This window comes from Xiphophorus couchianus, chromosome 2, assembly GCF_001444195.1.
Source record: "Xiphophorus couchianus chromosome 2, X_couchianus-1.0, whole genome shotgun sequence".
NCBI lineage: Eukaryota > Metazoa > Chordata > Actinopteri > Cyprinodontiformes > Poeciliidae > Xiphophorus > Xiphophorus couchianus.
The window spans coordinates 17,294,590-17,309,522 of NC_040229.1; the positions used below are offsets into that span (position 1 = coordinate 17,294,590).

Here is a 14,933-nt window from a genome sequence, read left to right on the forward strand (position 1 = left end):
TTATTGTTATAAACAGATGTGGTTGTATCATTAAATGAATTGCTAGGTATCTTAGTAAAAATATTAAGCGTTTTCCCAGTATTAAAGTGTTTTTCCATAGTTGTTCAAACTGTCACCATGTTGTGACAGTATGAGGCAGAAAACATTAAGCTCCTCCACCTCCTTCCTGAGCTGCTGCTGGCACCTGAAGATGTTCACAGCTCCCGACCAAAAACAACCCATCAGAACCAGGAGGAGCGTCTGCTGCCAATCAGCGCTGCTCAATCTGCTGATGGCGGAGAAACATCTTACTATTCCAGGAAAAGCATTTATCCGTTGTCATCGGTGGCTACGCTGACTAGCCTTAGCATTAAAGGCAGACTACCAGCTGTAGCCTAGCAGATAACAAGTGAGGGTGAGCATGAAAGTGATTGGCAGCGCTAAAACCCTCCTACTGTCTCTGATTGGTTGTTTCTGATTGATTGACATATTTCTGCAGTTTGTACTGGGAACACAGATTATCTGTCTTATATTATATTGTCATGGCATAATGATATTTCTAACAAATATGTCAAAAACATTTTCTTTATAGAAGTTAGAGATTTCAACCATTATCTTTTTATTTAACATAGAAAAGCAACAACTGTTCCTACTTAAATATTGATTGTTATTGCATATCTATAACTTTACAAATGCTAAATTTGTTGGGTTTTTTTCTCTGTTTCCAGGAATATTTCTGCCAAATTCATCTTTCTGGAGAGTGAAAAGTGAAACAAAATTTGATTTGACTGGGAAGTTGAAGAACTGGGTTGGAAATGATGGTGCCAAGTTGCAAACACTCTGGTAGCAGGTCAGAAATCCAGGAATAGGTTAATTGTCTTGGTGTCAATTACTAATATTGATATAAGACAACAACAATATGCGTGTCTGTTTTTTATGCATTTAAACACAGGAGGAACACGTTCACATACAGAGGATGTAAGCTGCTGTGTGTGATGCTAATTTAATGAGATCATGCAAGCCATCAGAAGTGTTAATAAATCATTTATACCTATGAATCTAACATTTTACAACTATATTGGCCACTGAACCCAGGGTTGCTTTTATTGGCCTCCGATAAGTTCCAGCTTCATTAACCGTTGTTTTTCTTATAAGGCTTGGAACCTTGGAAAAAATTACTTCCAGACTAAAACGAAAATGCACTTTAAAGCAATTCATGCAAAGACTTGAATGGTTTCTCAAAAACAGATTTAGCTCATGTTTTATTTTGACACTATTTATGTTTTCCTCAATTATGTAACTTCATACACGTATAGTCAAAGTTTGGTAGACTCAGTACCAAGCAAGACAGGTGGTGGAGGAAGTGGAAATGCCAAAAACAAGTTTTATTATTGTATTTTGCTTCACAGGAAGAAACATGTACATGAATGAAGTAGGTCTCTCTGTAATAATTTTAATTAATCTCTGAATAACCTGCCCATGTGAACATATAATAAAAGTTTCAGCTGAAAATCTCTAAATCAGCAGGAAGAGAATGTGTTCAGCAAAATATGTAAGGACAGGGTCCTGATTGGGTTGCATTTTAGGACTTCAAAGACTTTTCAAGGTTAGAAAAGTAAAAATATTAACTGGAAAATGTCACCCAACTGGTAGTTGCAGTGACAAACTGTTTAGTTGACCTACTGAATAATTGGATCTTGCTAAATCGCTTGTTTAGAAAGAACCTAACAACTTCTGTTTATGTGTATAAATTGCAAAGGCTAATGATACTTGCTTATGTTGCTATCAGACGTTAGCCTGGCCACCAGGAGCACAACAGCGATGAAATCCCACAGGTTTTCCAACTGGGCAACAGTTTCTTTGGTATGAAGTAAATCTGAAACACGAGTTTCAACTTCTGAGTCAAAAATCATTAATCAAAACAGGAAAGAAGATATGAGCCATGCCTTTCTGTGTCCTGTTATCTAGAGAGACACCACAGCTCAGGCGTCCATGCACTTCGATAAGCCACAACATTAAATCACTGGCAAGTAAAGGAAGTAAAATTGCTTTGACATTTGCAAGGAAAAAAACAAAGCTTTTCAGCAAGGTTAGACTGAATTATTTCCACAGTGTATTTGTCTGCTGCAGTTTTTTTTGACTCCAGGTGTTTAGCTGAATCTGAACATGACTTTTGCACAGTTACAGTATCTGTGTCACTGGTTTCATGATACACAGCTGGCATGCAGAAGTGAAGCATTGGTGTTTGGTTTTGGTTGTTATTTTTAATTCCCCTTCAATGCCGTGCAAAAGCATTCAAATTCTTTAAATCAATTCGCTTTATATCACAAACTGCTATGCATTTCACTGAGCTTCTATGTGACAGATAATTGTGTGTGGGATAAAATGAAAGATGGTTTTCCAGTTTGTCTACAAATGAAAATTGGAAAAGCGTGGAATGCATTTGTATTCCCCCTCTTTACTTGGACTCCCATAAATAAAATGCAGTACATCTAATTACCTTCAGAAGTCACCTAATTAATGAATGTAGAAAAGCTCTGTGGGTGTGAACACTAGCAAATATACCAGCTGTTGGTGGTACGATGTCACAACCGTCTTCTCAATATTTACCTCTGGGATGTTTATCTGTCATCCAAGAGACGATAAAGCCACTGGTGTTGCTAAAATTATCCCGCCACTACAAACTAGTAAAACTTCCCTGACCTTTGCCAAAATGGAAATTATATCAGGGTGGGCTGCAACGCATCCAAATACAGACACACACACACCTACGCAATCAAATTCAGCTCAGCTTGACGTAAGCGATGCAGGACATGTCAGGGCCTGTGTGTTTAGCGCCTCTCTTTCTGCATCGCTCACTTTCTCTTCTTCTGCTCCTGCACAAAAAACAGGCTGGACTCCAGGGGACGGCATGGACAGCAGGGGGAAGACCTGCTCTGCCTCGTCAGCTCATTAAAGAAAAAGAGAGAGTGTGTGTTGGTGTATGTCGGGGTGTGTGTGTGTGTGTGTGTGTGTGTGGAGGCAAGTAGGGGGCATTAGTGTGGAAGAAGAGGTTGTAACACCAAATTGACCTAACTGCCATGCCTGAATGTGTGTGTGCTTCTGTCTATGTCAACACTTTGACATTAAATTGATTATCCTTGGTTGTGTTTATGAACAGTTACCTGGTGTAAAGACCAGTAATGAGCCTGCAAAAACACACACACAGTGAAAATATGCTCCATTTAAACTTTAAAACATGTGTTTCTGGAGTTAATGCTAATCACAATAATGGCTACTGTGGCTGCTACAATAGCTGGCAGACTTTTTCAAATTCCCCAACACACACACACACACGGGGGAGAGAAAGAGAGTAAGGAAAAATAGCCAAATGTTTTACGGCCTCTTAAACTTGTCTGTAATAGCAGTCAGAGTGGCGTCAACACAGCGGTCTCTGGGGTTCCTCCAGGGGCTGCTAAATGGCTTTAGTAGCTGCAGTCACTCTGCAGCTCGCACAGAAACACTTAACACATCCTTACAACCCATAAACAACCAACACACACACTGAGATTCTCACACACCCGAAGCATCGAGTCTACTTAGAAATTCAGGGGGGAAAAAAACAACGCAGCTGAAGACGCACACACATATATTAATGTATGGCTGTCTGCACACACACATATATTAATGCATGTGCTGTCTGAACACAATTAGCTGACTCAGGATTCAGGCTTTTCTTTTCTTTCTTTTTGTGCGTCAGAAAACGTATGCATGTGACCCCTCGGGACCAAACAGCCAGCGTGCATTTATAGTTCTGGGATAAATGGAGCAGAAAAACCACATACTGTAATAATCAACACTCCCAGTAAGAAAGAGGCAGCAGCAGCAGAAGAATCAAACTGTAACCAAAGAATCCCTCAGTAGGGAACAAATGCAGGCTATCAGTAAACAAAAAAGCCTCCTTATTTTTTCTCTTCTCTTCTTTTTTCCTTCCCATTCACCTCCTCCTGTCTGCAGGGCATTGTTCCTCTTTCGGTGACCCCCCACCCCCTCCATCTTTGTTTCTCTAATCAGTGTACATGTCTTCAAGCATCTTGTCACTGGCCATCAGATGTAGAACCAGGACATAAATAGCAGCAGCTCTGGGATGGCACACATTTTTCTGTATCTGTCAGTGTCATCGTTTCTTGTGCCTCGTCATTTCCTCCCCTCCCGTCTGTGAAACCACTCAGTCTCTAGCAGCATTTGCCCCCTTCTTTTTTTTTTCTGTCATCAATCTCCTGTGCAATCTGTGACTCAGTCTCGACTCTCTGATACGAAGGTGATGCAAAAAGATAACACAGTCTGAGGCAAGCCAGCCCCACTCTGTCGCTCTGACTTCAGCCTATGGAGGTTTTTCTTTTTATTCTTTTGAATTTGAAACTGGAGGAGTGTTTACAGTAGGGGTGGGGTAGGCGGGGGGTGATGTCAGACAGTTAAACAGCCTCGGCTCACCAGGTGTTGACATCGCTGCGGCTAGACCCCGACCATCTGAACAAACATGAGCGATGTGTGCTGACACACAGATAGCAGATGCACACAACCTTTACCATCGTAGCAGGTGCTGGGTAAGTGTGAAGTACAGTGTGTAACCGAGATGTGTGCTATAAAAAAAAAAACTCCTGAAAGAATAATAACTGGAGGGATCGTTCAGAGATTAAAGGATTGCCTAATCTGTATCGGACTACAGATTAGGCCAAAGAAGTGCGGTTTTAGCAGCTGTTCCATTCACCACCTCTCTTTTATACTTGATTCTGACTGCTTGTTGTATAAACTGCAGAACAATCCCAGATGGCCTTTAAATCAGATTAAGTACTCAGATAGCTTCCAGGATTAAGAATCTATCTTCTTGACTAATCATTGGAAAATAATGAAAGACTAATAAGAAAGTTTTAGAAATTTTGTTTCAAATGCCTTGGAACCTTTCCACATTTTGTTCTGCTATCTTCGTTATTCGTTATTCTGTTGTTTTTTTTTTGTGATAGACCAACACAAGGTAGTCCATAACTGGGACATGGGAGGAAAATTATTTGAGTTTAATTTGTAGTCCTGAAACAGCAAAGGTGTGGAAAAACTGAAAATTTATCAAGACATAGCTGAAAAACAAAACTGAAAGTCCGAACAAGATCAATAAATCAGAAAAGAAGCCAAAAGGTTCACGGAGAAGTTGCAGAAATCTGTGCTCAGGCAGGAGAGGACAATGATTATTAATACACTCCACAAATTTGGCCTTAGTGGAAAAGTGACAAAAAGAAAATTGCTGTAAAAAAATCTTTCAAAGAAGTTCGTTGCCACAAGCAACGAAGGAGCAATGAATAAAAACGGAAGATAGATGAAACTTTAAATAAGCTTTTTTTTTTTAGCAGAAAACTAACTCTGCAGCACGATGTTGGCAGCATCATGCTGTGAGAATGTGGGGACAGTAAAGGACAGTTTACAGTAATGCTAGTGAAGTCTGATGAGAAAATGGTTGAAGAAAAAAACGTCAATCCTGGAAGAAAACGTGAGAGGCTTATAGCAGGACAACGACCCCAAACAAACAACCAGAGATATAAAGGAATTATTCAGACCATAGAATAATTATGTGTGTAAATGGAATAGTTAAAGTCCAAACCTAAAATCAACTAATAATTTACAGCAAGACTTAGAAAAAATGAATAATTTTTCCCACTTCATAATTATGCACATTTTTTGTTGATTTATTATATTTTTAAAAATCCAGAAAAATACATTGACGTTTGTGACAACACATGAAAAAATTTATTTGGTAGAGAATATTTTTGTAAAACACTCAAATGACTCTGTTGGCCACTTCAAAATGGATTTTTATTTTCTATTGTGGGGTGAAGTTTGAGAAATAAAGACGGTGAGGTGAATCTGAAGCCATCAGTTTACAGCCACTATATGAGAAGGAGGTAATTAAAGAGATTGGAGGTTTACACAGTAACCCCTGCTGAGCAGCTGGTCTATGGTAGGTCAGGAGCAGCACATGGTGCATGGTGTGTGTCGGCGTGCGAGGGTGTGTGTGTGTGTGTGTGTTGAGCTCCACCTGCGGGCTGTGTACACACACAAAAGCAACGGGATCCGCTTGACTGCTACTGATGCGCCTGCCGGCATCTATCTCAGCCAAACAATACAGTTGCTGTTAAAGGTCCCGGATTAAAGAGCAACTCCTCTGTCTCCCAGGGGTGCTGGGAGACAAACCATCAGGAGGAAAGTGCAGGCTCACACACACACACATAGCATGCATTTGTGTACTCCTGAGTTTAGTATGAGCAAACAGGTGCGGTGTTTAATCACTTTGACTAGAACAAGAAGCCACACAACAAGGAAGCATCTCAAACACCTCTATGATCCCAAATCTCGCTGCTGTGCCAAGTCACACAATTAACTGTCCCTTACAGGAAGTGGATCATTCAGACTTAAAAATAAGAGCATGAATGCTCTTTGTGCACTTTCACATAGATTTATAAGATTACAGCTGGCTTGCTTGTCTAGTGGAAAACAATACCTCAGAATGGTCGCCATATTGTGAGTGGCAAGATAGCCTTAAAATGAGATTGATGTGCAGTTGGAAACTGGGATTTCCTGATAAAGAGACATTATAATTTTAAGCTCAGTTAATATTAGATGAGTTAGGTTTGTGTATAAAACTATGTGTTCATTTCACCCCAATAAACGTTATTGTGATATATTATCAAACAACTGAAAGTTTTTCAAAACTGAAAAACTTGTGACAAAATTAGCTTAAAATGCACTTTAATCCACCTGGGTCCCAAACTGGTTTAAAATCTCAGAGAAAACGGCGGAATTACAATTACAACTATATTCGTTAATATTTAAAAAATATATGTTACTTATTAATTATCTATTGTGAAATTGAGTACATTGCTATTCTTTCAACAAAAAGCCACGCACAACATGGCGCCGCCGTTAACGTATGATCGGAGCGCTCGTGCAACGTCTACCCCCCCTCCCGTCTAATGCTTCAGCAGCCCAACGTAGTTTTATTTGAAAAAGCAGACGCCAGAAGCTGCTTTGCTCCTGCTGCCTTCACTCTGTCCATCAAGCCGAACCAGTTTGATGACATACTGCTGACTGATTCAATCACACTCACTTTCAGACTTCATGGACTAAAAACAGCGCAAGCTTTACTTCAAACAGTCCGTCTGACGCTAACGAAAAGAGATTATAAACTGAAGATAACACCGCCGAATCATCAAAAGTATAAACAAAAAGAAACAGCAAAAGGAGTGAGAAAGTTTGACCAGCTTAATTAATCAGTAGGATTTCAGGAAAAAGCCGCAAATCGATGAAGCACCTTCTCAAACACTGATAATTAACAAACGTTTGTGTTGAAACAACAGAAAACACAAAACTCACCACCTCACCGGAAGAAAAACACGCATTTTTTTTTGCGCATGTCGCTTAAACAAATGACGGTTCTGTGCGCTGCGATGTACGATTTGATCCCCCGGACGACAGTGTGTGCAGCACACACGGTGAGGAGGTGTGGGAAGGAGAGGGGAACTCATTAACTGTCCTCTGAGGGAGAGAGAGTGAGAGAGAGAGAGAGAGAGAAGGGGGGAGGATGGGAGGAAGGAGGAGGAGGAGAGTGAGCACCTGCTCCACTGATGCTCCCTGGAGAGATGGAGGGATGTGGGGAAGGAAGATGTGAGCCCAGACTGCAGATCCCTCACAGCTTGGACATGTTTACTGTCCACTGGAGACAATCAGGTCTGTTCCAGGCAGCTCCTCCTGCTGTTACCGCTGCTTCGGAGAGCTACTATCAGCCATATTTAACTAATTAGCAATAATACCAGTAACAGGCTGCTGCAGCTGCTAATAACCATCCTTACCAACAGTAGAACTATTAATTATTGGATTCTGCTGAAATGTTAAAATCTATGGCAATAGATTCTTCTTTCTCCACTAGGTGGCAAGATCCTCGCCCAGTGGGCATCTTGGCATATTGATCTAACTATATGTGAAAGTAGCATCTTCTTATAAACCCTGAATTTACAGTAAACAAATTAGCAAGTGTAATATCCATTGTCTTTAAGATTTGGAACAGATTTTACTTTTTATAGGTATGTGTTTGTGTAAAATGAGTGTTATTCTTTTATTCTATGAACTGCTGACATGTCTCTGAAATTCCAAGCAAAAATGTTGTATTTGTTTGCAGAAAATGAGAAATGATCAAAGATGCAGTGCTTTTAGACCTCAAATGATGCAAAAAAAAAAAAAGAGTTTATATTCATTCAGAAACAACAATGCTAATGTTTTAACTCAGAAAGAGTTCAGAAATCACTACGTATTGTGTAAAGTATATATACACAAAACAATTGATGAATTTTGGTGATGATTATACAAATAAGAAAACCTAAAAAGCCTCCAGCTGATCAAGACTCATCTGCAGGGGGGATTTTACCCTTTTCTAAAAGCAGAATACTAAATCAAGGAGGATTGCACCATTAAAGGAACAGAGCAAAAAAAAAAGAGTAATGTGAGTATGGTTCAGGCAATGGAGCAAGTTGTCCATTAATTGCAAGGTTGGCAGTTTCTGTGCACACCGTTTACCGAAGAGCCGCTGGGAAAGACGTTTGGGTAAAACACCTAGTAAAGCAGTTTGTGCATTTTTTTAAAAAAAGTAATAAAAGAGGTGCTTCATAAGTACTGACCATCCATCATTACAGCTGAAACCGAAACAGCTTTTTGAAAATTAAAACTGTCAGCTTGTCCACATTTTATGTCCATGGCAAGAGGACGTCGTCAGGAGCAACATGTGGCATAGCAGAGGCTGTTTGTCTCAATAAAATCACCAGGTTTCCCAACCCCAAACCACACAACTTTAGTACATGCATTATTCCTTTTTCTGCTCTTTTACTGTCTAAATGCTACAAATAAAAGGCGCAGATGTTATAAAATCTAAAAAAAAAAAAAAAACAGAATCTCAGAGTTTCATATCACGTTGGACTACTTAGTGCTTCTGGTACAACACAATAAATATATGCACTTTAAAAAAGGGGAAAAAGAAAATATTTGGGCAGAATATAATAGAATAGAATAGAATAGAATAGAATAGAAATATCCCTCATTGGGGAAAATCAGGTGTAACAGCAGCATCAAGTATGTAGGTTCACACTAAAAAGTTCAAAAAGTATTGTAAGAAATGTGAAATCTATAGAAACAGAAACTAGATTAATAATAGTATACTGTACAGTAAGAATAGTATACTGTTCTTACAATAAGTTATAGCTGAGTGAGTTTCTTTTCAAAGAATGTCATTGTTTTGATGTCTTTTCCCATAATCCACAGCTCCGTCTCTGTCCTCAATGTCCCGATCGTCGTCATTTTGGCGGTATATCTAATGCAAACTTTATCTTGACCATGATATAAAGAACACATCAAAAACTAAACAAAAAGACAAAGAAGTGGTTAAAAAGCAGCAGATAGGAGGGAAGCTGCAGGTTACTACAGAAAGATTGATGGAGCTCTGAAGGGAGAGGAGAATTGAGCAGAATTGTGAAGGCCAGAAAGAAACATGAACTGCCAGTAAAAATGTAGCCTGATCATAAAGAAAAAGCAGAAAAATAATCCAACAGTGGATGATATTTTGTTGTATGGTGCGAGTGTTTGGAAAATAAACTTGAAAAACTAAATCCTGCTACTGAAGCATGCATTGGAATCATTAAAGTTTGCAGCTTTAACTATTGTGAGCCTCTGACTGGTGTGAAATATGCAAAGCAGCTCAACCTATCACATCAAAAGATTTGGTGGATTTTTCATCAGCAGGCACAATATCACAACATTACCTCTAAGGGGCACAGCTTTGAGCTGTATAGTTACTAAATAAAAGATTTGATCATTTATTCCTACTAAATGATTTGTCTTAAATAGACTTATTTGTTTCAAAAACAGTAAAATTGCTTTCTGTGTGGTGCAGCTGGCACGCAGCTACCACATCTGAGCTTCAGGTCTCAAGCCAGCTGCTTGCTGGGTTTCCTGGGTACATTGTTGGTTAAATGCTGAATAACTGCAACATTTGCACTCTTTGTTGTGTTCATTATCTGTATCTCAACACCAACTGCCAATTAAAGCAAAAAAAAAAAAAAAAAAAACAGGGAAAAACTACCTGGTTCTTGCATCTGGAGCAGAGAAAGCAAAGCAATGACTTGAAAGAGAATTTCAAGTCAGAAAAGATCAACAAAGATAATTAATTAATAATTCTTTACATGTTTTGTAGGATGTTGTTTCACTAGACAACCCCAAGATAATTTATTTAGTGCAAACCAAACCAGTAGATGCAAAAGCAAAATCTTGTAATCTGATTCATGGGATTGAAAGTCATATTAAGTTGAGGTTTCTAAAATGTATCGAAGTTACCTTTCTTAGGGCAAACAGCTTCAGTGAATTTTATGAACAAGAATTGAGTGTCCTTGTTTAAATTATGGTAAATTTACTCACAAAGGCACAGGCTCAAGTGTACGCATACAGGACAACTAATAATAGGTAAATAACTGGACATTTGATCACTTAGATATACCAATTTCATTTAAATTGGATAGTTTCTGGCTTTAAAGCAGCACAGATTTTAATTTGGTTGTCAGTGCCATTTCTGTTGCTCTAAGCAATTCTGCTTTATAGAAGCTAAAATCTGTTCTAGTTTTTATTTTGGGTCGTTGTCCTGTTGGGACACCTAAACGGTTGTTTGTCTCGACAAACCAGCTGTTGAAATAAGGTGAAGAATCTGAAGATATAGTCCTTCACAATTCTGCTCAATTCTCATCTCCCTTCAGGGCTCCATCGGGGCTTTCTCACATTGAACTCGATTTCTCTGGTACAACTTCAACCAGGCACTTCTCTCTTTGCAGTGGAGGACGGTTGAGTAAATTTGAAAACCGCAGCAGAATTAGTAAGTCTATTTTGGAAAAGCTAAATACCACTTCAAGCAAGCATAAAAATGTTCTTGCAGAATTGAACAAGTTCTTTTGAATATTGATTTTTCCATCAACCTCTTCTACTGCGATTCGTCATGTGCATAAGTGGGAAAATGTCGAAAGCCCCAAACTAATACGATACTCATCCCACACGATAAAATTAAACTGCTGACGTTGAATATAATCACAACTACTAAAATGTTCTCACTCTGGTAAGGGAAAATGATCACATTTGAATAAGTTTGGCTTCTTTATACAAGACTGTCCCTGGATAACTGGTGAAAATACAAACAAACTATCAGAAGGATAAAGAAATGAACGTTCAGGAGCGTCTCTGTCATTGTGTGCAGTAAGTTCTCTCAGCCCGCTTCATTTACTCTAATATTTCAACACCTCCCCTGGGTCTTCTCTGCCTGTTTCTTTCCTGATTGTTCATCCCTTCATCTCCTCATCCCTCTCTTCACGTCTCCCAAGCAGCTGCTGCTTCACTTTGCAGCTACTTAACAGCTGTTTGGCAGCAATTTGCGCTTCCGAGTGTAGATTTCTACCTTGTCCATCCTTCTAGTTCTCGATTTCCCTCACTCTCTCGTTCCCTCCTGTTTCCCCACTTGCTTTCCTGAAACAAACAGCCTTGATGTTCTTCTTCCAGTCCTTCCACACAGACTTGCGAAACACTAATGAAGAAAACCCACGCTAGTATGCATACAAGCCTCAAATTAGTAAATAATTCACACAGATTAACAGCCCTCGCTTTGGAAGCAGCAGGTTCAGGAGGAAGCGCTGGCAAAGAAAAGGAATAAGCAAGGCCCCTCTATAATCCTCAGATCTCTCTCTCTGTGTGTGTCTTGTGTCCAGACCCACACAGGAGAAAAGAGGGGGCGTGAGCGTGTGTGTTTGTGTCTGCAGAGACTTGTGCAGTCTGACATGATTTATGGTTCGGCTGTGCACTGCAGGCAGACACTCTCGGTTTTCTCTGAGGTGGGTGTCTCACCTCCATCCTTTGTGACCCATACAGGTTGTACATCTTTCTGAGTAAGTGTGTTTGCCAGAGGGGGGAAAAGAGGAAGATAAAGTGTAATATGTGCACGTGCAGGTGCAGGAACCTCTCGACTGAAAATGTGCCTCTCTGTTTGTGTGCAGAGTTGGAGGTGAGAGGCTGCGGGAGGGTGGTGGAGGGGTTCAAAGCTCGCAGAGGTGTGGGTTATGCTCGGCGAGGTGACTGTAGGATCCCCCATTAAGCAGCGTGTAAAAGAGGCCAAGCACAGAGGCCGTTATGAACTCCAACAGTAATAGCTTCAGGAATCTCACCGCCTCTGGAGACCCGGTCATTAGCCTGCTCCTCTCTCATAAAGCCCTCTATCTATCACACATACACACACACGCCCGCACACACACACATTTGTATGCAGACGCAGCCAGACACACCAAACACGCAAGCACATCCACCTCTTGTTCATCTCTGCCGAAGGAGGGAATAATGCAGCAGATATAAGAACAATCCACCAAGACATCCACAGATGTCTTTGGAAAAAGGGGATGCACGTAAACACACACACACACGCCCGCAGACACACACACACGCAGATGCTCATTTACAAAAGCAGTGAAGCAAAATATCAGCCATGAACCCAAACCCCTGATTATTTAAATATATTCCTCCTCCCCCCATCCCCGGTGTCAAGCCAGGGAGACGCTGAATCTGCCTGTTAGCTGTGGTCAGGTAGGAGATTACAAACAGAAACACTGTCACATACAATCCTGCTGCTGCTACATGGCTGGACAAGTAACGTAATAGAAACCAAATACATCCTTTGCACTTCCAGTCCCTGTCTGCACACACACCTCGTCTGTGCAGACAGGTTCTGGTAAATGTTTACGAACAGTCAGTATCTTACCTGCAAAAGACACAGCTGTGTGAAAAAGTATTTTGTGCCCTTACAGAAATCTTTTTGATTTTTTGTTACAGTGGCATGTTTTTTATCACTGGACAAATTTTAATATCCTGAACACACACAAGTTATGATTCATGGGGGGAAAAAGCTACCTTGGTGTGTCACCCCTGCTGGCGTGAGCTGACATAAAGCTTGATTAAAATGGCAATTAGTTTTTTACATCAATGTGGAGGGATTTTGATCCATTCTTCACTGTAGAACCTTTTAATTCGGCCTCAGGGTTTTAATAATGAATGGCCTGTTTGGTTACTTGTTTAAGTTCAGACCAGATCACTTCAGGATTTTCTTATTTATTTGTTCTTTTATTTTTTGGAGAAAGTCAGAGGTGGACTTTCATTGACCTGCTGAATAACAAAAGGGAAGTTGACATTAAGGTAACACCTGTCAATTGGACTTTCTCCCTTCAACCAGAGAGGCCCATTGCATCACACTGTCACCACCGTGCTTTATTGTTGGATTGACATGCTGTGCTATTTCATCACTAGATGTAGCAGGAGTCTCTTCAGTCCACAGAAAATCCTCCCAAAAGGTCTACAGCTCATTCAGATGGTTTATTTTTTGGTTAATGTTGTTCTTTTTCAGTAAGTCGTGTTTTTTTCCTTAGATCTGTCCCATGGAGGCCATTTTTGCCTCTTTGTCTGTTTCTTATTGTTCAATCATAAACACCGACTTTGGACCAGTGAGGTCCGCATTGCTTGGTCTGGATTCTGAATCTCAGAGTAATCTTGGTAGGACAGTCGCTCCTGGAATGGTTCTCTACTCTTAGATAATGGTTCCAGCTGAGGGTCACAGGAGTCCAAAATCCACAGAAATAACTTTGTAACTCATTCCAGACTGAGAGAAGTCAGTGGCTTTGTCTCTCAACTATTCTTATCCAAATAGATGCAAAGTTGGTTTGGGTAGCTTTTTATTTAATAAATGCAATCGTCATATGCTACCTTTTGTATTTACCCAGGTAATATGTTCTAGTAACAGCACGTGTCATTATCTGAAATATTTAAGTGTGACAAAATGGTAGAACAGCAAAAATCTGTAAGAGAGCAAATATTTTTGACAACACCTGAAAAAGTTGTGTAAAATCCAGATTATACTAGTTCGAGCAAAACCTACTTTATTGATTTTAACACTTTCTTTTCTTTAAGCCTTTATGGTTCTCTGTTAGCTTCAGGTTGTGTAATGACCTGGACTTTTAATAAATGGCAAGAACAGTAAGGCTGTCTAATGTTACCTTACCTCACACACACACACGCCCGCACACACCCACACTCACACACAGGAGGGAATCTTCCTGCATGTGAGAATCGGTTTATCCAAACACAGGTATTCACATCCTAAAAGTAAATAACTGGCTTTAACACAGGTCCCCCTAACCCACATAAACATGAATACAGGTAAATCCACACACACGCACGCCCGTACATATAACGCAGAGGGAGTCCTGACAGGAGAGATACCTGGGGGTCAGAGACACTCTGGCAAAGGTAATACTGGAGTCAGTCACTCTGTCCTCAGGCACAACACACACTGAAAACATTACATTTACACACACACACGCCTACATATGATGACGTCCACGTACACACACACATCCCTGCGCACGCACACCCACAGCACTGTAAAGATAAGCCCTAATCCTGTTTATTACCTCCACCCTCTCTTCACTCTCCCTCTCTTTTTCATTTTATCTCCCTCTCTTTATTTTCTCTGTCTCTCCTCTTCAAGCTTGTTTCAGCAGCAGCACCAGCACACCCCCACTCACCCCTGCACACACACCATTATTTGTGCGTTGCCAGTTTACCCCTGTGATGTTTGCTGGCCTGAGGCTGAGACGAGGAAACAGGGGAGGGGAGAGCTGATGTGTGCTGCTCTTTTCCAGCTCCGGCTCTGCTCACGTCCTGCAGAGAGAATTACCTTCCCTTTGTCTGCGTGGAGGGGCGGCTGCCTCCGCCATCTGTGCAGCGGATACAGTGGCAGGCATGTGTGCAGGGGTGAGTGTGTGTGTGTGTGCACTCGAGTGGGTATATGTGTGCATTTCTGTAGTTTT

The 14,933-nt window shown here is 40.5% G+C and overlaps 1 protein-coding gene across 4 annotated transcripts in view; it reads right to left on the minus strand.

The window, feature by feature from the left end:
* LOC114133220 (genetic suppressor element 1-like) overlaps positions 1-14,933 on the minus strand; it is a 44,538-nt gene that overhangs the window by 19,837 nt on the left and 9,768 nt on the right. The window contains exon 1 of one of the 4 annotated variants that reach the window (XM_027998979.1): positions 7,389-7,543. The exons of 2 other annotated variants lie outside the window; for them this stretch is intronic. The gene's annotated coding sequence lies outside the window, so the exon portion shown is untranslated. Of the gene's footprint in view, positions 1-7,380; positions 7,544-14,933 lie in introns of those variants that run through there. One more of the 4 variants, XM_027998962.1, reaches the window with a different exon arrangement.